The sequence below is a fragment of the Equus asinus genome, chromosome 22, assembly GCF_041296235.1.
Source record: "Equus asinus isolate D_3611 breed Donkey chromosome 22, EquAss-T2T_v2, whole genome shotgun sequence".
NCBI classification, from domain to species: domain Eukaryota; kingdom Metazoa; phylum Chordata; class Mammalia; order Perissodactyla; family Equidae; genus Equus; species Equus asinus.
The window spans coordinates 68,635,196-68,662,022 of record NC_091811.1 but is presented as its reverse complement, the minus strand read 5'-3'; the positions used below and the strand labels follow the sequence as shown (position 1 = coordinate 68,662,022).

Below are 26,827 nucleotides of genomic sequence, written 5' to 3'. Positions count from 1 at the left end.
ACAACTGAAAGACAAAAAAAAGTTTAATAACATGTACACATGAGAGAAACCCAAGAAAACTGCAGAACTCACCAAAACGGCTGAAGCCCTCACCTTAAACACCATCCTCTGCTAAAGACAAAGAAGCTGTTGGGGGTGGGGGAGTCGGGGACTTCAAAGGGAAGGAAGACAATTCACAGGTAGGAGAAAAGCAGCAAACTTTTGGAAAACAAGGGCTTGTTTGGCCACACAGAAACAGAAGACACAGAGGGGAGCCCAGCAGACAGACTTTTCTAGGTTCCTCCCTGTCCACCACCCAGTTCATGTCACGCTCAGGTGATAGCTTGCTTCCTGAGACACGTTTTTTTATCTGAATTCTTTTAGGCAATTAAGGGGAAGGTAACAAGAAAAACTTGCTGAGTCTTTTGTTTCTTAGAAATAATCAGCCTAAAATAATCATGTTAAAGAGACACACTTTGGGGTGGCAAATGTTTTTCCCTTCAGTGCAGTCTATGACGTTCACAAGACAAAATCGCCTGATGACACATTTCTCAGAAGCATCGCTGTCGTTAAGTGACACATGATATCTTTTTTTTTTGTTGCTGGGAATGAATCGCCCAGAGCTAACATCTGTTGCCAGTCTTCTCTTTTTCTTCTTCCTCCCCAAAGCCCAAGTACATAGTTGTATATAGTTAAGTCCTCTGAGCTCTTCTACGTGAGCCACTGCCACAGCATGGCTACTGACAGACGAGTGATGTGGTTCCACACCCAGGAATTGAACCCAGGCCGATAAAGTGGAGTGAGGCAGATTTTAACCACTAGGCCATCAGGGCTGGCCCGCATGACTGCATTTTAAATTAGCAAACACTGTCTTTGTTTAATTAAAGCCATTTGTCCTTATTCTTATTCTTTGACAGCAAATCAGGAGGCAAAATGACTGCATTCAAGAAAACATTATTAAAATCTCTCATTTAAAAAATACAATTTGTGGATTTAATGATTTTTAAGTAAACTCTGACTTACCTAGATCTGGCCATTAATACTCCTAGCCTCTGCTGCAGCATCAGGAGTTCAATCATACTTCAAAACACCATGTTGTCTTTGTTTGCTGGCCTAACCTGGAAACAGTAGGAAAAAGTTGAGAATTTCTTATTTCTTTTAAAATAATAATTTTCCTTATGAGAATTCTGGCAGCACTGTTAGTTCAGTTAACCTACTTAAGCAAACTCAAAAGTCTAAAAATTTGATTTAAAATTATTTAATATACAAGATCTACTCTTAAAGTTAATATGATATGTACATGTTATGAATAACGGCCTTTTCAAAAGAAAAAGTAGAAACACCAAAGTCTAAAGCTTTATGATGTTTGGATAGCAGGGTCTTCAGGAAGTCATTGATTCTGGCGTCTCCACCATAGCTCTGACACTGGACAACTCACTGCTCTATACTTATCTCCTGAGACATAAATGAGAGGTTAGACTAAAAACACTCCTTTTCCAGCTCTCAAACCCCATTTTAGCCAGTTGCAGGCTAATTCTCCATCTCCATCTGCTTTTCTAAAATCTCACCATCACTGCCCACAAAGAGCGGACTCTCTTTAGAATTTACCCTCTGGATCTTCCTATTCCACAAGATCCCCTAGAAGTGACTCCAAGGAGTCAGTCATCAGAAAACAGTAAAAATAGCATGCCACAGTCACACGAGAATGAGACAAATTATGGTAATTACTTACAAGGTAGAGTTTCAAAAGATTTCAATATACTTTCAGAAATTTTCTGGTCAACTTACTCACTTTTTACAGCACAGAAAAAAATCAAGCGCACTCAAACATGGGCAGTAACATTTACTGAATAGCTACACCACATTAGGCATTATGTAAGGGGTTTTGCAAATAGTCTCACTTTAACCTACATATTAACTAGAGTTAACAAAGATGATTCATATCTAAAATGAACATTTCCAAAACCATAAACCCAATTACAATCAAAATTTTCAATTATGGACTTCAAACCTATACATAAAATCAGCAGTTCAGCCAGGTGTTTGCTTGTGCGCCTCGCAACCTGTTGCCACAGCCACGTCAGGCTGGGCAGCAACCCAGCACCTCTTCCTTAGCATGCTCTTCTTTTCTCCAGAAGCTTAACACACACCACACTTTGTCTCTGGCTAGTAAAACTGCCCAGCTAATTCGACCACCCACCATTCCTCTAATATGAATACATATTCTGTGTGTCCATCTCTCTCTTCTATGAGATTTTAGCCAACTTTAATTCAGGAACATCTTCTCTCTTCCTCTTTGCTCATTCCACTTAAAAGCATCCTACAACCCCATCCTGAAATGAGTTTAATCGCAGTAAATACGATGAAGAGAAGTGAGCGTCGGCTATCTATGACCAGTTATCAAGGAAAAGTTCTAAGTTCTGAAATAAAGTTAAACATGTTAAAGAATCAGTGGACCAATCTATAAAGCTCTTAATATATTAAAAAGCCTCCATTAGAATCTCTGAAACTTTTTATTCTGTTACACGTTGGTACCTTTTTTCTTTTTCCATTTTCCTTTATTGTAGTAAAACATAAAATTTACCACCTAACTCATTTTTAGTGTACAGTTTAGCAATGTTAAATACATTCAATACTGTTGCGCAACGAATCTCCAGAACTTCTTCATCTTGCAAAATCGAAATTCTATACCTATTAAACAACTCATTTCTGCTCCCCTTAAGTCCTGGCAAGCCCTGTTCTACTTTCTGTTGTTGTAAGTTTGACTTTTCTAGATACCAATTTTTGTAGGTAAGGGTCTAAGTTCACATGGGTGAAATCATACAGTATTTATCTTTTTGTGCCTGGCTTATTTCACTTAGCATAATGTCCTCAAAGTTCATCCATGTTGTAACATGTGTCAGAATCTCTTTCCTTTTTAAGGCTGAATAATATTACGTTATACATATACACCAAATTTTGCTTATCCATTCATCTGTTGATGAACATTTATCTACCTTTTGGCTGTTGTGAATAATGCTGCTATAAACATGGATGCACAAATATATCTTTGAAACCCTGCTTTCGATTCTTTTGGATAAAGACTCAGAAGTGGTATTGCTGGATCATATGGTAATTCTATTGTTAATTTTTTGAGGAACCACCATCGTGTTTTCCATAGCAGCTGCACCATTTACGTTCCTACCAGCAACGGACAAGGGTTCCAATTTCCCCACATCCTCATCAACACTTGTTTTCTGTTTCTTTGGTATTACCCATCCTAACAGGTGTGAGGTGGTATCTCGTTGTTTTGATTTGGATTTCCCTAATGATTAGTGATGTTGAGCATATTCTCATGTGCTTATTGGCCATTCATCTATCTTTTTAGGGGAAATGTCTATTCAAGTCCTTTGCCCATTTTTTGAATCAGGTTGTTTGTTCTTATGTTGCTGAGTTTTAGAAGTTCTCTCTATATTCTGGATATTAATCCATTACCAAAGATATGATCTGTAAATATTTTCTCTTAGTCTGTGGGTTGCCTTTTTCACACTGTTCACAGTCTTTTGATGAATGAAATTTTTTATTTTTCATAAAGCCCAATTTGTCTATTCATGCTTTTGTTGCCTGTGCTTTTGATGTCATAGCCAAGAAAGCATTGCCAAATCCAATGTCATGAAGGCTTTGTTCTATTTTTCGTCTAAGAATTTTACTGTTTTACACTGTATATTTAGGTTTTTGATCCATTGTGAGTTAACTTTTGTTATGATGTTAGGTAAGGGTCCAAGCTCATTTTTTTGCAGGCGGATATCCAGTTTTCCCAGCACCATTTGTTGGAAAGACTGTCCTTTTCCCATTGAATAGTCTTGGCACCCTTGTCAAAACTTATTTGACCACATATGTGCGGGTTTATTTCTGGGCTCTCTATTCTATCCATTGGTCTCTAGGTCTGTCTGTATGCCAGGACCACACTCTTTTGATAACTGGTTTGTAGTAAGTTTTGGTATCAGGAAGTATGAGTCCTCCAGCTTTGCTCTTCCTTTTCAAGATTGTTTTGGCTATTCAGGATTCCTGGAGAGTCCATATGAATTTTAGGATGGGTTTTCTACTTTTGAAAAAAATCACTGGGATTTTGACTGGGATTGCATTGTATCTGTAGATCTCTTTGGATAGCACTAAAATTTTAACAATATTGTGTCTTCTAATCCATGATCTTTAAAGCATGAGTCTTTCGTATTATTATATTCACTGTGGGTTTTTCATATATGGTTTTTATTATATTGATGTAGTTTTGTTCTAGTCCTAGTTTTTTGAGTGTTTTTTATGATGAAAATGTGTTGAATTTTGCCAAATGCTTTTTCTGCATCAATTAATATGACAGAGTAGTTTTTTCCTTCATTTGTTAATGTGGTGTATTATATTGATCAATGTTAATATGGTGTACCATCCTTGCATGCCAAGAACAAATCCCACTTTGTCGTGGTATAAAATCCTTTTAATATGTAGCTGAATTGGTTTGCTGGTATTTTGTTGAGAATTTTTGAATCAATGTTCATATGGGAAAATGGTCTGTAGTTTTCTTTTCTTGTAGCGTCTCTGTCTGGCTTTGGCATCAGGGTAATGCTGACCTCACAGAATGAATTAGGAAGTGTTCCTTCTTCAGTTTTTTGGAAAAGTTTGAGAAGGACTGATATTCTTCTTTAAACATTTGGTAGAATTTACCAGTGAAGCCATTGGGTCCAGGGCTTTTCTTTATCAGGAGATTTTTTTATTAGTGATTCGGTCTCCTTACTAGTTATAGGTCTATTTAGATTTTCTATTTCTTTGTGATTTAGTCTTGGTAGGTTTTGCGTTTCTAGGAATTTGTCCATTTCATCTAGGTTATCCAATTTGTTGCTGTACAATTTTTCACACTACTCTCTTTTTAGTTCGGTAGAATCAATAGTGATGTCCTAACTGTCACTTTTGATTTTGGTAATTTGAGTCTTCCCTCTTTTTTTCCTTAGTCCATCTAGTTAAGCGTGTCAACGTTGTTGGTCTTTTGGAGCAATCAACTGTTGGTCTCATTATGTCTCCTGTCCTCCTATGCTCGGCTTGTCTCTGCCCTACCCCTGCTAGCTTTGGCTTCAGTTCGCTCTTCTTTTTCCAGTTCCTTGAGTTATAAGGTTAGGTTGTTGATTTGAGATCTCTCTTGTTTTAATGTAAGCATTTATAGCTATAAAATTCCCCCTAGCACTTCTTTCTCTGTTTCCCATAAATTGCAACATGCTGTGTTTTCATTTTAATTTATCTCTACGTATTACCTAATTTCTCTCATGATTTCTTCTTTGATCCACTGGTTGTTTAAAAGTGTGTTGTTTAATTTCCACAATTTTGTGAATTTTCTAGTTTTTTATGTTGTTCATTTCTAACTTCATGCCCTTCTTTCTGGAGAAGATATTTTGCATGATATCTATCTTTTAAACCTGTTGACACTTAATTTGTGGCTAACATATAGCTATCCTGGAAAACGTCCCATGTGCACTTGAGAAAAATGCTTATGCTATTATTGTTAGGTAAAGTGTTCTGTATATGTCTGTTAGATCTAGTTGGTCTACTTAAGTGTTCTATTTCCTCCACTTATCTTCTGTCCGGTTGTTCCAGCCATTATTGTGAACAGGGTTTCAACGCTCTGGATATTACTGTAGACTATTTCTCCCTTCAATTCTGTTGGGTTTTGCTTTGTATATTTTGATAGTCCACCCTCAGGTACATAAATGTCTAATTGCTACATCTTCTTGCTCTACTGAACATTTTATTAATATGTAATGTTGTTCTTTGTTTCTTGTAACCTTTTTTAATTTGAAGTCTATTTTGTGTGATATTATTATAGCCATCCCTGTCCTCTTTTGGCTATTATTTGCATGGAATATCTATTTCCATCTTTTGACTTTGAATTTATTTGTATCTTTGGATCTCAAGTGAATCTCTCGTAGACACCATATAGTTGGATCACGTGTTTTTACTCATTCTGCCAAACTCTGTCTTTTGATTGGAGAGTTTAACCTATTTACGTTGAAAGTAATTACTAATAAGGAAGGACTCACTTCTGTCACTGTGCTAGTTGTTTTCTATATGCCTCAAGTTTTTTGTCCCTCATTTCTTGCATTACTGTCTTCTTTTTCGTTTAGTTGATTTTTCTGTAGTGAAATGTTTAAATTCCTTTCTCGTTTCCTTTTGTGTATATTCTATGGCTATTTTCTTTGTGGTGACCATGGGGATGACATTTAACACCCTAAAGTAATAACACTCTGATTTGAATTTATACCAGCTTAACTACAATAACATACAAAAACTCTGTTCCTTTACAGCTCCATCCCCACCCCTTTCAGTTACTAATGTCACAAAATTACAGATTTATACACTGTATACCCAAAAACATAGACTAATAATTCTTTTAAATGCATTAGTCTCCTAAATTATATAGAAAACAAAAGAGTTACAAACCAAAGTTAGGATAATATTAGCTTTTAGACTAATAATAATTTTTTTCCTTTAAACGTATTAGTCTCTTGAATCACACAGAAAACAGACAGCGCAGTTACAAATCTTTGTTACAACAGTACTAGCTTTTACAGTGCCCCTTGTATTTACCTTTATTGAGATCTCTACTTCTCCATCCGGCTTCAAGATACTGTCTGGCATCCTTTCCTTCACCCTGCAGGACTCCCTTCAGCTCTTCCTGCAGGGCAGGTCTAGTGGTCAGGAACTCTCTCAGCTTTTGCTTATCTGGAAATGTCGCAATTTCTCCCTCATTTTTGAATACAGAATTCTTGGTTGACAGTTGTTTTCCTTTAGCACTCTGAATATATCAGCCCATTGCCATCTGGCCTCCAAAGTTTCTGATGAGCAATTTGCTGATAATCTTATCGAGGATGCTTCCTATGTGATTGACTGCTTCTCTCTTGCTGCTTTCAAGATTCCTCATCTTTGGCTTTTGGAACTTTGATTATAATGTGTCTTGGTGGTATCTCTGAGTTAATCTTACTTGGAGAGCGATGAGTTCCTTGGATGTTTATATTCATGTCTTTCATCACATTTGGACAGTCTTCAGTCATTATTTCTTCAAATGTCTCTCTTTGTTTCTAGGACTCTCACAATATGTACGTTGGTCCACTTGATGGTGTCCCATCGGTCTCTTAGGCTCTGTTCACTTTTCTTCAATCACATTTCTTTCTGTTCCTCAGACTTGGTAATTTCCACTGTCCTATCTGCAAGTTTGCTGATTCTGTATTCTGCCTGCTCACATCTGCCTCCGAATCCTTCTACTGAATTTTTCATTTTAGTTGTTTTACTATTCAGCTCCAGAATTTCTGTTTGGTTTCTTTTTCGGTTTTCTCTCTTCATCAATATTCTTTTCTTCATACATTGTCTTCCTGACTTTTCCCCACCTTCTTTTAGGTCTGTAAGCATACTTAAAACAGTTGTTTTAAAGTCTTTGCCTAATACATCTGCCTTAAGGTCTTTTTCAGGGGCAGTTTCTGTTGATTAATTTTTTTCCTTCAAATGGTCCATACTTTCCTCCTGTTTCTTGGCCTTGTGATTTTTTGTTGCATACTGGACATTTGAATCTAATAATGTGGTAAGTCTGGAAATCAGACTCTCCCCGTCCCCAGGGCTTGCCATTTTTGCTACTGTTTTTATTTTTTTGACTGTTGTAGGATGTCTCTGTGCCAATGGCCAGCCTCTAGTGTCTTCTCAGGTCTTTTCTGAGCCTTTTCTGGACATGCATGGTCACTTTCTAACTTTCCCTGTACATGTGACTGTTTTTTCAATGTCCTAGTCTTTAACGTCCGGCTCCCAAAAGGGGAAAAAGAGGAAAATGAACAGAGCAAAAAAGGGTGTTAGCCCTTTAAATCCCTGGAAGTCACTTCGGCAGGAAGGAGAGAAGCCGACGACGATGGGAGAGGTCGACGACGATGGGAGAGGTGCACGACGATGGGAGAGGTGCAACAACGTCTGACCTCCGTGATGAGGAGCAGCAGCCTCCAAGCACAGATTCCTAAAATTCAGAGGAGAGGGCCCTTCTTGCCCACCCTGGCTCTCAAGCTGGGTGTAAGCTGCACCGGCCTGGGAGCCGGGGATGGGGAGCTGCCTGCCTAGGGCTGAGGGTGGGGGGGTGGGTAGCCGCTACTGTGCTAAGAGCTGAAACCGACCAAAATTGACTTCAATTTACATCGGAGCCTTCTCTTGGCAGTTGCAATTCTTCAATAACTCCAGAATTCCAAAACAGTTAGATCAGATTCTGCCAGTACAACTGTCGCCTAGGTGTGGAGACAAATTCCTGACACCTCCTGCTCTGCCATCTTCCCAGAATCCTCTCCAGACCTCTTTTTGAGGATTCAATATATATTCAGGTTTATTGTTTTAATTACTTTGATTATTAGTACTGCCAAGGACTGTGAAGTTTTTGCTTGCTTTTACTGTTTTTCAGTGCAAACATCCAGCATGCCAGTTGTATCAGGGGTTAAACAACATTATGTGCCTCATTTAAAAGGATACTTTCTACAAGAAAACACATTCTGAGTTCCACCTAACTGATAGGCCACAGCACTCCTGGAGTGAGCATAACCCATGGATGGTGGCATCTTGCCTTTGACTTTGGGACACGATGCCTCAGATACTCTCCACGACTTCTGAGCTCTCTTCTGTTTCTTCCCACTAGTGAAAGGCTCAGAAGCGAAAGGTGACTGGGAAGTAGTAAGAGAGAAGAGGTAGTTATAGCCACTACATGGAGCTAGAATCTTGTAACATGGATTTTTTTTTATAAAATAGGTATATATATTAGCATCAACTATGATTCTATATTCAAGAGGACTAGAATGATTTTACCAGGAAAATTATCAAGAAGCTAAAAATACACTAAATACTGTTTACTAACACCCTATTTTTCTATAGAAAATTGATTTTACAGCCCTTACTGTATGCTAAAGATAGATTCATCTGGATTATCTTGATCCATACAACCACCCTATGAGCTGAGTACTATCATTATTTCCGCCTTCCAAATGAGAACACCCAGGCTTGCAGATGTTAGTAACTTTCTCAACAGCTGATAAGAGGAAGAGCCAGAATTAAATCTAGATCTGACTGAAAAGTCCAAGTTCTTAGTAATTAATACATGTAGAAAGCTTAAAACAGCGCCTTGGCCTAGCATACAGTAAGCACTTAGTAAATGTTAGCTATTGAAATAAAAACAAAAATTTATTTTAAAACCATGTTGTAGGCCATTGGCAGCTGGTCAATCTTTCTGTGCCTAAATTTCCTCATTTATAAGGTCAAGACACCTATTTCACAGAGTTATTGTGAAAACCAAATAAATTCTGGCTATAAAGACATATAGAAAACACACAGTGTTTAAACAGACAAGGCATTATTATGTCACCTCTACAGGTAAAATCCTGTCTCCTGTATCACAAAGGAGCCTTCTGCACTGTAAGCACAGAAGCCGGGAACTTAAGCACCATCCTCATACAGAGTTACATTAATAAATTTAGTAAAGCTGTCCTAAATTATTCCAATACGATTCTTGCAGAACGACAAGCAAAGAGAACACTGACCTCTATTCATGAGTGTGATTATAAATTTGGTGCTTAGGAAAGTATATTTGCCCTTTCAGTTCACTAGCACTGAGAGTGAATTTGGCTTATACTACACTAGTTCTGTTCAAATACAGCCAGGACAGAGTAACTATAGTTAGAAGCACACAATATAACTCTCTATTTTGGGCACAGCTAACTGCCATATTTAATTACATTAAAACAATCAAGAGAGTGGCATTCAAAAATCCTTTGTTCTCTGTGTCAATGGTCTGGCTGCTTGTTTTTACACTATTGGGTAGGTCTTTTTTATTGATATGCATTAGTTTTCTGTTTATTCTTAATATTGCTAAGAATTTTTTATTACTTATATCATTCTCAGGAAGAGGAGTTGGGAAAATAAAACCTCAGGAGGGAGACTTCTCAGGACATTCTGCTAAGCACTGAACCAAAGCCACTCTGCGAACAGTGAGGACATCTGCAACAGTTTCCTCCTTAGCTGGAAACTCAGAGTACACAGTGCACACAAACCACAAGTACCCAAGTATTTCCAAACATCCACCCATGAATATAGTTGTGTCTGCATATTCCTAAACAGATTTTTCTTCCTTTAGGATTTTTATTCTACTAAGGGCAGTGTAAGTGAACCACTTTGTAATTCATAACCCTCCATTCACCGCCCCCCCTTTAACGCTCCAAAAAATCAATTACATTACTTACAAATCACTTCAATATCTGGTACTTTATTTTCTGGAAACTCTTTATGTCTAATCTAAATTCCTTGTACTGCAATTTAAACCAGATTCCTCTCATTTCTGTTTTCTCTGTAAGAGACAAGTAAAACCGGGACGATCAAGAAAGATTAAGCACATGCTCATGTATACTTCAACTACCATCAATTCATTTTCCTATGGATAAATATAAATATTAATAAAGTAACATTTCTTTATTTCAGACACAGTTGTTTGAATTAAGCTAACAAAATGTTACTTCATAGATAAAAATGATTTGTAAACAGTTATCAATATTAAGAAGAGAATAAAAATTGAGTTCGTTTATTTCTCCATCTACACATTGAAGGATTCACAAAGTATTTTCTGAGCACTAACTCTCTTTGCCAGGCACTGAGTTAAGTGCTAGAAATAAAGATAACAGACACATTCTCTGATTCCAAGGAGCTTAACGTTTAGTGACCGAGACACAAGAAAATGAAGACAAGGCAGAGTTGCAGACCTATGCGCCAGCACCATCAGAGCATTTAACTGAGAGCAGAAGGAGAGACGGAGAGACAAGAGAGGCTTCCTGGGAAAGATGACTACCCAGCCCTGAGAGACGGGGGGGGGGGGGGGGGGGGGGGCGTGTGCTACGGCCAAGGGCAATCCAGAGGGAGAGAGTGCAGGCAAAAGCAGAGCCGAGGAACACGGCCTGCTCCTGAAGCAGCAGGTCATTGCTTATAGTTGGATAGTAGGATGTGCATGAAAAAATATTAGGAGATAGGAGGGAAGGCGGCTTGCACCATTTCATGAAGGTCAGTTTGCACTACTGAGGGTAGTTCCCATTTTCCGTTACAGTCTTAAAGACACTACTAATGCCCTAGCTAAATACTTTCCTATACAGGCAGAAAATCTAGAGTACATACCAGGAGAACTTCTATTTCCTAAGAACAAAATTAATGATATTTTAGTGTCTATAATGCCCAAAGTCTAACCCATAAATCACAGCATCCATGTATAAGCATAAAGATTCTCCCAATAGCATCTGGACCTGCAGTGACTGTCATTGCAGGATGATGACCTGAACCTCCAATATTCCGTCCAGATCTAGAAAAAGTCACCCACTTTAACCCATTTCACACTGAATTTGACAAAGTCACTTTCAATCATGTATTTCGGCTTTTAGGAATAGAAATACAAGAATCTATATCTATATCTTTATCTACCATATATCAATCAATCAAGAAGTCTGTGTGTGTACTTAGCAAATACTAAAATGGCTTGCTAAAAGTAAAACAAGAGAAAGCTAAGTGGAAGATGATTCCATTCCAAAACACAACTCTCCCTTTAGTAATACTGTTCATGATTCAATCCTGGAATCGTCTATAACCTTGGAGCATACTTATACCCAGAAACATCGGTGATGAAATTTACACAATAATTAAGTCTGAGTGGCCACAATCTCTGCCCTGAGACATATAAGCACACCTACAGATGTGCAGACCCAGCAGATGAGTCACTGCCTTAGCTAACTCGACAATGTCCTCAGCACCAAAGGCAACAATCCCAGCACCTTCCATCAGGACAAAGTACCACTGGCCTCAGGAACTCAAAGAAATTCTTAGTTGAGTACTTTATGTGGCAATATAAAAATATGTACAAGGAAAGCAGATCCCGTCCTCCAGCAACACTGAAGTGATGAACATTCTGTATGACAGACCACACAGCCCTCTGCACTAAAAATTCAGATTGCACCATAGAAAGAAGACATGTGACTGTAAAATAGTAAGAAACTGTAGGCATTCTCCAGAAAGCATTTATCATTAACTCTGAAAACTGGAATGAATATATTTGACCTTACAGAAACAGTGCATTCAATTTTCTCTAAGTATTGTACATCAGAGTTCTATGTTTGTAGCCTTCAACTAGTTATCATTTCTGTGTACTAATTCTTATAACAGTCAAGTTAACAAATGATTGCTTATCCCTCATAATAAATCTCTAGTTTACAAATTTACTAATAGAGAGTAGTCTGCTGACCGAACTCTAGCATAATAAATATTTAACTTACAAGGTTTTACTGAACTGAGCAACAGTAAGAGAGAAAAGCCAAGTGTGAATTTTACAACATCTTCCTTAGTGTGGCACACCTAGTAGTTCTCAAACAGCATCTGACTTTATGCCTTTACTCTTTAAAACAACAAAACACTAAACATAAGTCACTCAAACGTCACACTTCAGGTTAAATACATACATAACTTATTCAATGTCAATCAAGCTATAAACATCGACAAAACAATGCAAGACAGGCAAGAAAATCTCCAGGCATCCCCATTTTCATATAATATGCTTACCCTAGAACTAAATAAACATTAATGAAGGATAACAGAAAAGTAAATGAAAGGGTCATTTTCAAAACTGCATATAAAGTATACAAGTAGAATATACCGTATGTAAATCTGTGTTTCCAAACTAAGGGGGTTATCATACTAGTCACTAGACTCATATTAAAAGCCTAAATATTGACTGTATGTATATAAAATGTACACACACACACACAATCTGCTCAAAATAGTTAAGCCAAGTGCTAAGCAACTCTAAATAACCCTCAAAACACACTGCTTCATGAATTGCTGCATTTAACTCAATCTAAAATGCTCTTAAACATACTCTCAAAGGAAAGTAAATGTGATTACTTATTTTCTGCTTTTACAGGAATGCATTCAAAATTACTGTTACAATCTAGCACTAAATTCACCTGACTCAAATAAACCACTAATGAAAATGTTTGATGTGTGCATTTTCTAACATTCACAAAATACTTAAAAAAAAAAGTTAACCCCAGAAATATTTACATCAGAGTACGTCTACCCTTTTGATGAACTTTTATGGGGCCAATAATAAGCATTGTTTAAAGAATATTTAATGACAAAGAAAAACATTCGTGGTAAAAAGTTAAGCAGAAAAAAAGGACATATGGTACCCTGGATTGGATCCTGGAACAGAAAAAGGAAATTACTGGAAAAACTGCGGCAATCTAAATGAAGTCTACAGTTCAGTTAACAGTATTGTACTAGTGTTAATTTCTCAGCTTTGACAAATATAACAGTTATTATATAAGGTTAACATTAAAGAAAGCTGGGTAAAGGGTATATGAGAATCTTTGTACTATCTTTCCAACTTTTCTGTGATTCAAAAATTGTTTACAAAAAAATGTTTATTTTAAAAATTATTCTCCATACCCAGCAGCAAATTTGAGAGGATTCTCATTTAAAAAAAATAACATTCCGCTTATTTCTCTCTCTCTCACTGCTACACAAAACATCAACCCAGAAAAAAGACTAAAACACACTAAAATGTTAACACTGGTTCACTAGATGGTAGGGTGAAAAGCATTTTTCTCTTTCTAGTTTGTATAGAGTGTAAATTGCTTTTACAATCAACAATAAATTATCAACTAAATAATATACAAATCAATACTTTATTAAAGGCTTCTTCAGAAAGAAAAGCTGTAAACGTCTACATACAGCCCAGAGGCAGACTCCATGCACAACAGGTTAGGGGAGAGCATGAAGAGCACGGCGGCCACAGGAGACCACCAGGAGAACTTGAGGAAGAAAACCTCACGGGCAAATGCTGGAAACTCGCCAACACACACAACTTACCCACTCTTAGACTAAAGGTGCTCGCAGCCAGCAACATCAGCCCAGGATTCACGCCTTAGGTGAAGGGCCCAAGAGTTTACAAAGATGCGTAGCCTGGCTGGATTCCAAACAAAAATGCTGCCGTTGGACATGTGGTGTACAACGCCCACCAAGAGCTGCTGGAGACACCGGCAGGATGACCCCATGTTCTCTAAGCTCTTCTCCTCTACTGCTTTCCTAACACCTTCCCACCTCCTAGGCTCAGGCCTTGGCTCTAGCGCCTAAACATGGCACTCTGGCGCCATTCAGCCACGTGGGTAGAATTACCAAGGTGTAGAGACTACTGCAATTACAGATGTAATTCCCATTTCAAATGTCTGACAGGTGAGTATCATGAAAGTTTTTTTCCTGATACTTTCAGGGCAAAACATGTTCCAGCAACTCCATTAAGCCATAAGAGGGAAAAACTTAATCAATAACAAATGTTCCCCAATCAAAATGAAAAAATAAAATCTATTCTGTCCCTTAAAGAAAGTGCTAGTAGAATCAGACAGACTGCATTTTGATGAAGAATCTCTGCCAGGCTGTAATCAGAGTGATTTATGTGTGTCAGGCTGTCTGCCCCTCCTGAAATAGCACTCTTGTGGCCAGTTCTGGGTATTGTATTTTTGTTTTTTTTTTTTTGAGGAAGATTAGCCCTGAGCTAACATCCACTGCCAATCCTCCTCTCTTTGCTGAGGAAGATTGGCCCTGAGCTAACATCCGGTCCCAGCTTCCTCTACTTTAAATGTGGGATGCCTGCCACAGCGTGGCTTGACAAGCAGTGCGTAGGCCCACGCCCGGGATCCGAACTGGCCAACTCTGGGCTGCCAAAACAAAGCATGTGAACTTAACTGATGCGCCATGGGGCCAGCCCCTGAGTTTTGTGTTTTTTAAAGATTTTTTTTTTCCCTTTTTCTCCCCAAAGCCCCCCAGTACATAGTTGTGTATTTTTTTTTTTTTTTAGTTGTGGGTCCTTCTAGCTGTGGCATGTGGGGGCCACCTGAGCATGGCTACATGTGCTGTGCCATGTCCACACCCAGGACTCAAACCAGGGAAACCCTGGGCCGCTGAAGCGGAGCGCACCACTCAGCCACGGGGCCAGCCCCGTGTTTTTTAAAACTAGTTTTTAATTCTTACTTTGTTTATGATCACCCTCATTCTCAGCTGATAGTATGGCAGATTCTTGAACTGTTACTTAATAAACATGTACATGCTTTTTTTTCACTTTACTCTTTTGAATCCTCACAGATGCTGTAATCAGATACCCAAGCCTATTAAGAACAGATAACAAATAAGGCCCTATACTCAGAGATAAAAGAATATTTTATGTTAAAGTGCATGGTCTTTACTTCATGAGCTTCATAACAGCAATTTTAGGCATCAGAAGCCTTTTTTGCTTACTTTCCAATTCTTGGTCATGTTTAAGAAAATAGAGGCTACCAAAAAGTGATCCTCAGGTATGGAGGCCACTATATTGTTACTGTTGCTGTTATTATTTTGAAAACTAATGGAAATACATACTGTTTTTCATCAAAACTGAGATGCAATTGATTTTAAGACTGATACTTTATATACCACTAAGAAAAAAAAGTCAGTTAAACTATGACATGCCACTGATTGTAAGATATACCCATATTTCAGTGAATAAAATTAGAAAATGTCTCTTAGAATCAATGAAATATAGTATACAGTCAATGAGAACTATCAACTCATTACAAATAACACTAATGAAAGGATATTTAAAATATCTTTTCTTTGCTCCTTCCTGGATACTAGAAGATAGTTACAATTACGTGGTAGGATTTCAGAGCACCCAAGACACAATGTTCTTTCCAGCTGTGATAAACCTGTCTGGAAAACAATCCTGTAGTGCGGACCGCTGGGAACTATTTTCTCCATTGTTCAAACAGGGAAATGAAGTGAAAAAACTAATTACAATTTTACCGGAAGCTAAATTTAGAATTTTTAGTTTCCCTGTCTACCACATTAACAAAGACAATATGCACACTTCCCCTAAAGGTGTCATGGGGTGTTGTCCTTCGGATGTATCTGGATCTTAAACTCAAGGTATCACTCCTGCACGATGAAGGTAACTCTGAAGAGCCATATTCAAAAGCACAGCTGAGGTCACTGGGGCTATCCCCTTAGAGTACAGTTTATGGTAAAATACAATATGAAAGCAATCGTGAGACTATTTCCTTTCATTTTTTTTTAAAGTCAAATGTGGAGAAAACAATCTATACAGAAAACTGTCAGAATTTCTAAGATGTTTTACTCTATCCCACTTCCAAAATGTTTCTTCACTAGTACTGGCTGAAAAGCTATCCACTGTAAATCCTCTTTTAAAAAAAAAAATCCATGAACTTAGCTACAAAGAACATTAGTCTAATAAAATATCCTAATATTAGTCTCATAAAATATTCTTGTCAAAGCCTTAAAATTTTTAATTTTCCACACGCAAATTACAAATCTGAATTCTCTTGAAACTATTAACCCCGCTAAAACAGAAGGTGGAATGTGGCTAAGAGTTTAATTCTCATATAATTGATAAATGAGCTACAACAGCTCTGCTATCTAAATGTATTTTAAAACACCACATTAGAATCTAAAACAAAAGGCGTGGTTTTTAGCGTTCTAAATTCCTCCAGTAGAAGGCAGTATCAATCTCTGATATTGCCAGCAATGCAGCATGACACAAGGAAAATATCACGGGCTTTAGGGCTAAGGAGATGAGTTCCTATTCAGCCTCTCTGCATCTAAGTTTCCTCACTGATAAGTTAAAAACCACAACTACCACCTCATATGGTTGTTACAGGTTTGGAGGCTGTTGCAGTAACAGTAAGGGGGGGTATGAATTAGGGTAGTGAACCATGAAGATGGAGAAAGGAGAACAGACAAGGAATACTCAGAAGTTAGCATCAATAACACCTGATCATTGACTAGCCTGGGAAGGAAAGCAGGAGTCAGGGAACATAGCCACATTTTCCATTTAGGTGACAGTACATTCACTGAGCTAGGGAACACAGGAAGGACACAAGGTTCTGAGAAACTGATAAGCTCGGTTCTAAAAGTACTGTGATGCCTGTGAGATATCCAAGCAGAAATGCTCAACAGGCAAAGAGAGAAAGAGGTAGGGAGGGAGAGAGAGACGTGAGTTGGGGATGGGGATCCAGGAGCCACGAGCTTATGCATGCAAGGCATGGGACCGATGAGACTGCCCAGAGAGGTGAACAGTAAGAGCTACAGAAATTCAGAAACACCAACATTTAAGGAAACTGCAAAGGAAGAGAAGCCCCAGAATGAGACTAGACAGGCACTGTCCAAGAAGCAGGAAGAAAGTCCCCAACAGTGTGGTTTCACAGAAGCCCAGGGAAGAGAAGGATTCAAGGTGAGGTGGGATAAGAAGAAGAGTCAGTAAGGTAAGATCACAGGAAGCATGGAAGTTAGTGTGGAGAAAAGAATATTTAGCAGTAAGGAAGAGTACGGCAGAGATGGCTGTTGTCAAATTTCTGTTTTACGGAATAATGGACTTGACTTGATCCTGAAATAGAGGTTGGACCAGATCATAGAAGTCTATGAGAATAAAAGAGCCTTCCATCCATCTAACAAAGAATTGTGTTCCCTTCAAATGTTCCCAATCACTAGCCATGTTTCAGAAGATTCCACTACTGGTTAAGAAGCTAGATGAGATGACTTGAGCTTTCTTTCAATTGAAGTATATTTTAAGGACTAAACTAAATCTAAATCTAAAAAAGAACAAAGGTAAAGACACAACAGAAGAGCTTTTAAATACTTAGAAACATAAAGCAATGGTTCTATGCAGTTGTAAAAGTTATACTCAATTAATTCTAGTAAAATGCATATAAAAGATAAAGGCATTTTTAACCTCTGAGTCCAAAGTAAAACATTTGATATGACATAAAAACTTTTATGTCTTCACCAAATTTTATGGTTGACTTTTAGCTGCTATAATTCTGTTTCATGTCATTAACACCTACCCAACTGAATTTGTATAACTTTCTACTACTAACAACTATGTTCTTTCTTTTCTTCTTTTTAAAGTTCAGGCACATCAGTTTGTTTGCTTATTTTTAAGACAGAGTTAAACCATTATTTTCCATTCGACCCCCCAGAGCCACCCTACTCTGCCCCAGAGGACAGGCCTGCATGGAGCAATAGCAGACCAGGTTGGCTGTGGCCCACTTCTTACTGAGGTTTCTCTACTGATGACTCCTATCAGGCAGCCCTCTTCTATACCTACAGCTCTTGCTGGTTCAGGTAATCACTTCCTTCCTGGTCCCTCTTAGACCTAGAGGTCTAACAGATTCCTGCTGTTGTCAGCTAGCCTAGTCATCACTGCTTGCTGGCTTCCTTTAACCTGCCCTTGTCGTTAGTGCCGTGGGCTGGATCCCGACTCCCAGTGACCCTGCGGGCAACAGAGCTGAGCCTTGTGCACACAGCTGCTACAGTATGACGACTGACAGATTCACCGAGAGACAAACTGGGCCACAGCAGTGAGAGTGGCAAATCCTAACCATTAGACCACCAGGCCTGGCTTTACTCTGCCTATACTCTGCAAATAATCCCTTCATTAAATTCTCTTTTATTACACTTAGGGTCCTGTTTCCTGCCAGAAGCCTGACTGATACAGTAGCTACTGATGTTTTCAACAGTCATTATATATTGCACTCTAACCACTGGAGAAAATACTTATGAAAAACAGTCATGATCACCAGCTTTTACATTTCTTAGTCAAGCCGACTAAACTTCTAAGAATAGAAAATAAAAATTACCTACCTAAAAATGCTTAAAAGGAAGAAGGAATTATTTGTAAATTTTACTAAGTTTAATACCCCAAAATCTTGCTGGCATCCTTGACACCTCACTCTCACATGCTTACCATCTCAACCACTTCTCTGGTTCAAGCTACCATCGTTTCTAGTCTGAATTTTTGCAATAGCCTTCTAATTGATCTCTGCCTCTCCTCTGGCCCTGCTCTAGTCTTTTCTCAACAGAGCAACCAGAGTAATTCTGTTAAAAAGCGTTACTGGATATTTTTTAAATGGTAAAAATCATGACTCTCATAAACAAAATGAACATATGTCAAAGATATTATTTAACTCATTAATTAATGAACGAGGGAACTATTAAGATATTACAACTGGTTCAGAGGAAAACTCCAAGAACCACACAAACAGAGAGAATAGGAACTCTGAAATGAATCTGCAAAGAGATGTAAACAGGTCTATTACCAAGGCAATAATCAATTGCATTCCCGGGACACAATTAATTTGCATCTTTAGGGATAAGACGCCTACATTTTTAACAGTTTTCTAGAAATTACAGAACTGTAAAATGACTCAAAGAAAATGAGACAGAGATAAACTCAAAGGATAAGCAAGACAGGACACCCACTCATCATTTTTTGCCCATTTCAAAGTTGTTCACAATTTTTCCTGACACAAATCTTGCATGGCTCCCTCTATTCCCCTGAAAGTAAAAATTAAAGACTTTTTAATGATCTGCACTACCAGCTCCTAAATACTTTGGTAGTTTGGTATAATTTCCTGCCCTCTGGCTACACTACTGATCTCATACACTTTACAGCTCTCCCCTCCACACCCTGCTTCTGCCATGCTGGCCCTCTGGCGGTTTCTGAATACCCGAACCATGCTCCTCCCTCAGGGCTTTCGCAGCCGTTGTTCTCCCTACCTCTTCTGCCAGATACCCCCCAAGCTTGCTCCCTCTCTTGCTTCAGGTCTTTGCTCACAAATTCGTCTGTCAGAGGGCTTCCCTGAGCACCCTGTATAAAACAGGTAACCCCCTTTCCACAACGGTACTCCCTTTTCCTCTCACACTGCTTTCTTGTTCTCCAAATGATTTACTGCCAACTGGCAGACTATATATTGACTTCTTTCTTTTCTGATCCCCCCTCTATGCCATAGCCACCACAAAAAGTAAACTCCACAGGGGCAAAGACTCTGTTTTCTTCACTGCTATATCCCCAGTGCGCAGAAAGGGCCAGACACATATTAAATGCTAAGTTTAGTGAATGAAGAAATACTCTAGTACTGGATAATGTTTCAAAATAGCAACATACTTATTGATAAATTTTGCCCCTGAATTTTTGCAACATGAGAACACACCAATAAAACTACAACCAAATAATCTTACATTTTTACTAGTTAATATGCTAATAGTTATTAAGATCACTGGTTAAAATGAAGCTCAAAATTATCACTTAGATTTGCCTGAACACTGACAGGGATTTCAAGAGAAACTCTTGGAAATTTAGCAAACAGTACCACCAAGTTTCTCTTGGAAGCAATGCTATCATTTGGCTGTCAAGGTGAACAAGTGTACTGACAAGACTTGGGCGGCACCAGGCACCCTCCTTTTCACACTACACGGAGTCAGAGACTGTCACTGGATTGTAGTTACTATAGCAGACATAATGTTTGAAGAGTCTATCGTGGCAAGGACATTTGCCAAAGGCATTAGCCAAGCCCTATCACTTCTTCCATGCTAAGTCACTCCTTGAAGGTCCTGCAGTCTTGAGATGGGCCTAGGTGAAAGTGAACAGACTCCAGATTTGAAACCAGTGTTTACGTTGGATTTCTGATCCCAACCCTCTCCCTAAGCTCTTTTAATTTTTAACCTTAAAAGGTGACTATTAACTTGTATTTTCTTTGGGTACTACTTGAGCTACCTGCCATATGAAATCCCAACTCCAACATCTTTGGTCTAATTACTTGCTATTTCTTTTGTCTAATTATTTGGTAATTGTTTCAGCCAGAAGAGGAATATGGCTATGTAAGTGGAAAGCATGAGTTTGGAATATTACAGGCTACTGAAATAATGGTTTAGCTATTAACAATATTAGTTTCTTCACATATTTTCTTTCTTTACACTAGTTCACTCAAAAATCTGTTTAAAAAGTCACAGAGTAAAAGAGCTCATCTTGGGGCCGGCCCTGTGGCCGAGTGCTGAGGTTCACGTACCCGACTTTAGCAGCCCAGGGTTTCGCCGGTTTGAATCCTGGGCGCGGACATGGCACCGCTCATCAGGCCACACTGAGGCAGTGTCCCACATACCACAACTAGAAGGACCCACAACTAAAAATATGCAACTAGGTACTGGGGGCTTTGGGGAGAAGACGGAAAAATAAAATCTTTAAAAAAAAAAAGAACTCATCTTTCTTCTTTCATCTATAAATAAATCAAACATAAGGGTAACAAGTAAGCTTTTAAATTCCTCTTGTTGATAAGGCTGGAATTGTTTAAGATGGATAGCATGCACATTTTCACTTTTTAATTAAAATGCTACAAATTAATATGTTTATTTTGTCAAAACTAAGTATGTCTGCTAGTAGGGGAAAATCTCCAGAATACGCTCTGCCCTACTCCCCACCAAGAAACTATCTGGGTTGGTGGCAATAAATGCTGTTTTCCTAATATATGGCCCCAGTAATACTTGCTGTAGTAATAAAAAGATAACTAAATCATAATCGAAGTTCCTAAAGCAAAATTTTTCTGAAAAATAGACAAATTATTTATTTGAAACCAGTTATCTCTCTTTAAATTATTAAAAATTTCTAAAGAGTATGTCAAAGAACACGTAGGACTTTTAAGTAACAAATTATACATTCAAAGGTATAGTCAATATTTTTTATAAGAATTTTGGTTGATCTGAACATAAAAAATTTAAAATGATACTAGAGGACTTGAGATTATAATAAACATAACTTTCTACCAATTGTGAGTGGGCCTTCAGCTGGCAGCAAATGCAGCATCATAAATACTGGGGCCTGTTTGCGAGAACCAGTTATGCAATATCCTCAAGCAAATTACTTTTACTAGATTTTTAAAAACTTCGGTTGCTCCAGGAATAATGTGTATCTAAGAGTGGAATATGATCAAAAACCTGGTAAAGTCATGAAGTACATGATTTCTGGGTTTAAAAAAATACTTGAGGGACTCAGTATTTTTTTTAAATAAACTTTATTTTTTAGAACAATTTCAGACTTAGTGAAAAACTGAGAAGATAGTACAGAGTTCCCAAATACTCCGCATCGTATTATTAACATCTTACATTAGTATGGTACATTTGTTACAATTAATAAACTAACGGAAACACATTACTAATAACTAAAGTCCATACCTTATTCAAATTTCTTTAGCTTTTACATAATGTCCTTTTATTGTTCCAGGAGCCTATGCAGAATACTATATTTCATTTAATCATCATTTTGCCTTAGGCTCCTCTTGGCTACCCAGTTTCTCAGATTTTCCTTGTTTTTGATGACACTGACAGTTTTGGGGACTACTGGTCAAGCATTTCGTAGAATGTCCTTGTATTGGGGTTTGTCTGATATTTTTCTCAGGATTAGACTGGGGTTATGGGTTTTGGGGAGGAACACCACAGAGATACAGTGCCCTTTTCACCCCATCATACCCCTTGAAGCATACTATCAATATGACTTATCACTGTTGATGTTCGTCCTGATGACCCGGCTGAGGCAATGCTTGTCAGGTTCCTCCACCTCCCAACCTCCTTCACTAGTGTGCTCTTTTGAAAAAGAAGTCATTATGCACAGCCCACACTTAAGGAGCGGGGAGCTAGGCTCCACCTTGGTGAAGAAAGAGCATCGACATAAATTATTTGGAGTTCTTCTGCACGGGAGATTTGTCTCTTCTCATTTATTTATTCAATCATTTATTTATACCAGTATGGAACCATGTATATTTATTTTATACTTTGGGGTTTTAATCCTTTACACTTTACGTATTTTCTTGCTCAAATTATTCCAACTTCAGCCACTGGGAGCTCTTTCAGTTGGCTCCTATCTCCCTTTGACACATTCCCATCATTGTGGGTTTGTTTGTTTAAGTACTTTCTTAATTTTGGCACTACAAGATGCTCCAGGCTGATCTTATATACTTCTTGCCCCAGTCCTAGAATCAGCAATTTCTCCAAGGAGCCCTGGCTCTTTTTATTGGAGGACTATATTAGAAACCAAGATCTGGGCATCAGCTGTACTCTTGCTACTGGGTTGTCACTGCTTCTCGGAGGACAGGACCTCAGTTTTTAACTGAATTTTGTGTTATTTTGTAGGGAATTTGCCCAACAAAATACAGAAATAAATTCACGTAAAACTAGACTAGGCCTATGGAGTTTTACAATCAATTAATGCAATTGTAGATGTATTTATCATCACTTTTTACAGGTATGTTTTAAAAACAATCTAAAAAGTATAAGGGAGACAAATTTTTAAAAGAGAATTGGGACATGCTCCTCCCTCTTTTAAAAAAAAGGAAAGAGGAACAACTACATAATGTCAGGAATAAAAAAGAAACATCATTATGGTTTCACAGGTCAGCAAGCAGTTCACCAACTTTTTGGTCTCAGGACCTCTTTACACTTTAAAAAATTATCTTAGTATTTTTCAAAGAGCTTTTGTTTAACTGGATTATATCTATTGATATTTACCAAATTAGAAGTTAAATCTGAGAAATGTTTAAAATATTAATTTATTTAAAAGAATAATAAGCCTATTACACATTAACATAAATAATATTTTTAACAAAAACTGTTTAAAAAATCTATTTTCCAAAAAACGTAATGAGAAAGTGATGTTATTTTATATTTTTGCAAATATCTTTAGTGTCTGGCTTTATAGAAGATGGCTAAATTCTTATGACTGTTTCTGTGATATGTTGTTTTGGTTAAGTTCTATAAGCATATGAAGAAAATCCAGCCTCAAACAGATAGAGAGTTGGAAAACAGAATATTTTAATAATCATTTTGAATAACTGTTGATATTCTTGATACTGTACCTAAACTCGACAAATGGTAGTTTCTTGAAAATCAGTTACAATGTGGATTCTAAAAACGGTATCAATGAACTTTTCACACTCTATTACATTAAAATCCATTGGTTTATCTCGGACTTTGAATGGATCTTTTACCCATATATGATTTTGTATTATCATACATTGGTCATCTGGAAAATACTGGTTCAGTGAGTTATGTAGATGTTCCAAACTGACACAATTCAGAATATGAAGGGGAAAAAAAAATCACATTCTTTAACATCATTACCCATCACACCAGAAGATCTGGGAAGCTGTCAAGCTCATGGTATTAGATATAAGTTTCCCAAAATTCTAAATTTCACTTTTTGAAAGCTTGACTTTTTTTTATCATTAGCTATTAATAAAGCTGTTTTTCTGGATGTGTTAGGCTCACTTAGTTCACGTTTGAGAAAAACAAATGTCAAATACCTAAGTTTAAATAACTAAAATTTGCCAGTCCTGTTCTTTCAAGAAAAAACGGAGTGTTACAGAAAAAACCAGCTGGTTCAGCGCACAACTCAACTGATAGGTGCTTCTTCTGAAGACGACAACCACGCTTCAGTGTGCCGGAGAAGTGCTTTGTGACTCCCTCCTATGTCCTCACGCAGATGCTAAAAAGACATGTCCTCAAAGTCAAGATCTAACAAAATTAATATTTTCACTGCTTCATCAAGGACATTCTTAAATGAAACTGGATTTATTTTTAAAAAAGAATACGAATGCATGACAATGAAGAATATAATAGTTCAGTTTGGTGCCACTGCCTTAAATTTGTGCTAAAGTGTCAGAAGTTTTAACTACCATTGCTTTGCAGCATCACTGTAAATGTCAAGAGAAAAAGACAAAAAAAAAATCTATATTATGAAAATAGTTTTGACCTCCCAGACTACCTGGTCTCAGGGATCCACACAGGTCCACAGAACATACTTTGAAAACTACTCAAAATTAGATATCCCAAAGACAATATTACAACAATATCATACCAAAAGATCAGAGATTTTAGACTAAATAAATTCCTAGAAAAAATTAACTTACCAAATACGATTCAAGAAGAAATAAAAATATAAAGCCTTATAATCTTAAAAAATTAAATCAGTAATAAGAAAATTCTCCCATAAAGAAATTCTAGGCCCAGATGTCTTCACAAAAGAATTGTGTCAAACACACAAGAAAGAAAGAATTTTACACAACGTATTTTGGAGAACACAGAAGATACCCTCTCTGACTCATTTTGAGAATAGTATAACCTTGATACTAAAACCCAAAAAGGATACCACAGCACAATAAAAGGAAATTATAGGCTGATGTCCTTCGCAAATACTGTGCAAAATTCTTAACACATTAGCAAACTGAGTCTAGTAACATAGAAGACATTTCAAACGTTGGTCTAACATTACAAAAACCAAAGCTGTTCTCCACATTAATTAAACAAAAGAAGAAAAAGCCATACCATTGTTAATAGATTCAGAGAAGAGAAATCTTTTCAGAGGTTTCTCTCAAAAGAAGAGTTAAGCCATAAAGGTGTTGTGAGAGATTCAAGTAGCCTAAAAGACTTGGCTCCCTGGAGTCAAGGAGAGAGCAAGCTGCAGTACCAAGGCAGGAGGAAGTCTCTGCACAACCAAGGTGCTACCAGGACCACGTTTTCCAAAAGGAAAAAATTAGGGTCAAGACTCCTAACCAAATTTTTCCTTTCTATTCCATGTTAAATGCAGTCATGCCTGGTGTGTCCTCCCCGATCTGTTCTGGGAGTCTACTAACAAGCTTCATCTAGACAAAGATGGCCTCTGTGTTGCCCCTACCTTACTACTAACCATCTGCATTAAAGATGAGATGAGTGGTACAACTGCTCCTACACTCCTCTTCAGAATACCTGGGGATGATGACCTTTTCCTCGATCTCATGTGTACCCACCAGGGCTCCCTGCCTAAAGAAAGCACTGTTTCCACTGGTGCAGATATTAAGCAAGTTCAGTAGAAACAATCCTATCCAATTCAAAACAGACCTGCAGTTAGCTAGTTAAATCAGGAAATTAAATATACATATTATTGGGGCCGGCCGGGTGGTATACTGGTTAAGTTTGCATACTCCACTTAAGTGGCCCGTGCTTCACTGATTCAGATCCCAGGCCAGACCTACATACCGCTCATCAAGCCATGCTGTGGCAGCATCCCACCTACAAAAATGCAAGAAGACTGGCATAGATGTTAGCTCAGGGATAATCTTCCTCAGGCAAAAAGAGGAAGATTGGCAACAGATGTTAGCTCAGAGCCAATCTTCCTCACCAAAACACACACACATATATATATATGCACACATATTATTCTATATTATGTTAAATATATATATACCTTAAACATTTTATTTTAGCTTAAACATATAAAAGGGAATGAATTATCCAAACTTAGAACCAAGGACTTTTTTGTTTTCTTTTTTAATGGGGAACTGCTGGTTGGAATTCTGTGCTATATTTCTTAGATAAACCTTACTTAAAACATATGTTTATCTGAAATGGATCAAGGATTTCCATTTCTTGTAATATGGTAGGTTAGATGCACATAGTGGCTCTACTGGCTAAATCTAAAATGCTGTATAAATTTTTTAAATATACCTTTAAACTTCATAATTTGGCACAAATGAACAGAAGCTGTGGAAGTTGGCTCTTGACTTTAAGGTTGGAAAACCACAGAATGCTGAAGACAGGCTACATATTCTGAGCTCCCCAATATGGGGAATGTAATCAAAAAACTTCGTATATAGCTAAAAATCCAAAAGGCTACACCTGTAAAGTACAGTGGAATGGGCAGTAAACCTACCTAGCAGAAGGTGACAGCAAGCAAACTTGACTGCTTGACCTTGGTGCTAGGAGAATGAAGAAAAGCAAAATCTCCTCTGAGAATTTATAACTACAAGCCTGCTGTTAAATGAGTTTGTGGGGAAGGAAAAAGATGAAAAGGGGTGAGACACATGGAAAATAGATTCAGAAGGTCTAATATATGTCTAATTAGAGTTACAAAGTCCTCATTTCCAAGATAACCAAGAAA

General features: G+C 37.7%; 1 protein-coding gene across 12 annotated transcripts in view; it reads right to left on the bottom strand.

Moving 5' to 3' along the window:
* Positions 1-26,827, bottom strand: part of FRS2 (fibroblast growth factor receptor substrate 2) — a 119,284-nt gene that overhangs the window by 15,698 nt on the left and 76,759 nt on the right. For 6 of the 12 annotated variants that reach the window (XM_070494714.1, XM_070494713.1, XM_070494719.1 and 3 more), the window contains one exon: positions 1,003-1,097. The gene's annotated coding sequence lies outside the window, so the exon portion shown is untranslated. Of the gene's footprint in view, positions 1-1,002; positions 1,098-2,179; positions 2,367-6,588; positions 6,727-8,496; positions 8,685-10,253; positions 10,358-26,827 lie in introns of those variants that run through there. The other 6 variants (XM_044755552.2, XM_070494716.1, XM_070494718.1 and 3 more) reach the window with 3 other exon arrangements.